The 265-nt window shown below is 40.4% G+C and overlaps 1 protein-coding gene across 1 annotated transcript in view; it reads right to left on the reverse strand.

Annotated features, from left to right (window-relative positions):
- LOC119590331 overlaps positions 1 to 265 on the reverse strand; it is a gene marked incomplete in the record, with an annotated part of 17,409 nt that overhangs the window by 13,773 nt on the left and 3,371 nt on the right.

Below are 265 nucleotides of genomic sequence, written 5' to 3' on the forward strand. Positions count from 1 at the left end.
TCAGCTGTATAAGAGAAGTAATATTTAAATAAACAGAAAATTAAATGCACAGATATTCAAACGGAAAGCATAAACATCTGCAACGACCCAAAAATCCAATTTGGAAGTCTAACCCTGCCCCCCCCCCCCCACCCCTTTCCTTCATTATTTAAAACAAAAAATCAACCTTGTAGAAACCCACTTTCCTACGATTTCTATTTAGGTCTTATCGCTACGAGGACCCGCTTCGCCCAAGGACAGAGCTACAACCCTACCAATTCTTCTT

This window comes from Penaeus monodon, chromosome 27 (assembly GCF_015228065.2).
Source record: "Penaeus monodon isolate SGIC_2016 chromosome 27, NSTDA_Pmon_1, whole genome shotgun sequence".
In the NCBI taxonomy this organism is placed as follows: Eukaryota; Metazoa; Arthropoda; class Malacostraca; order Decapoda; family Penaeidae; genus Penaeus; species Penaeus monodon.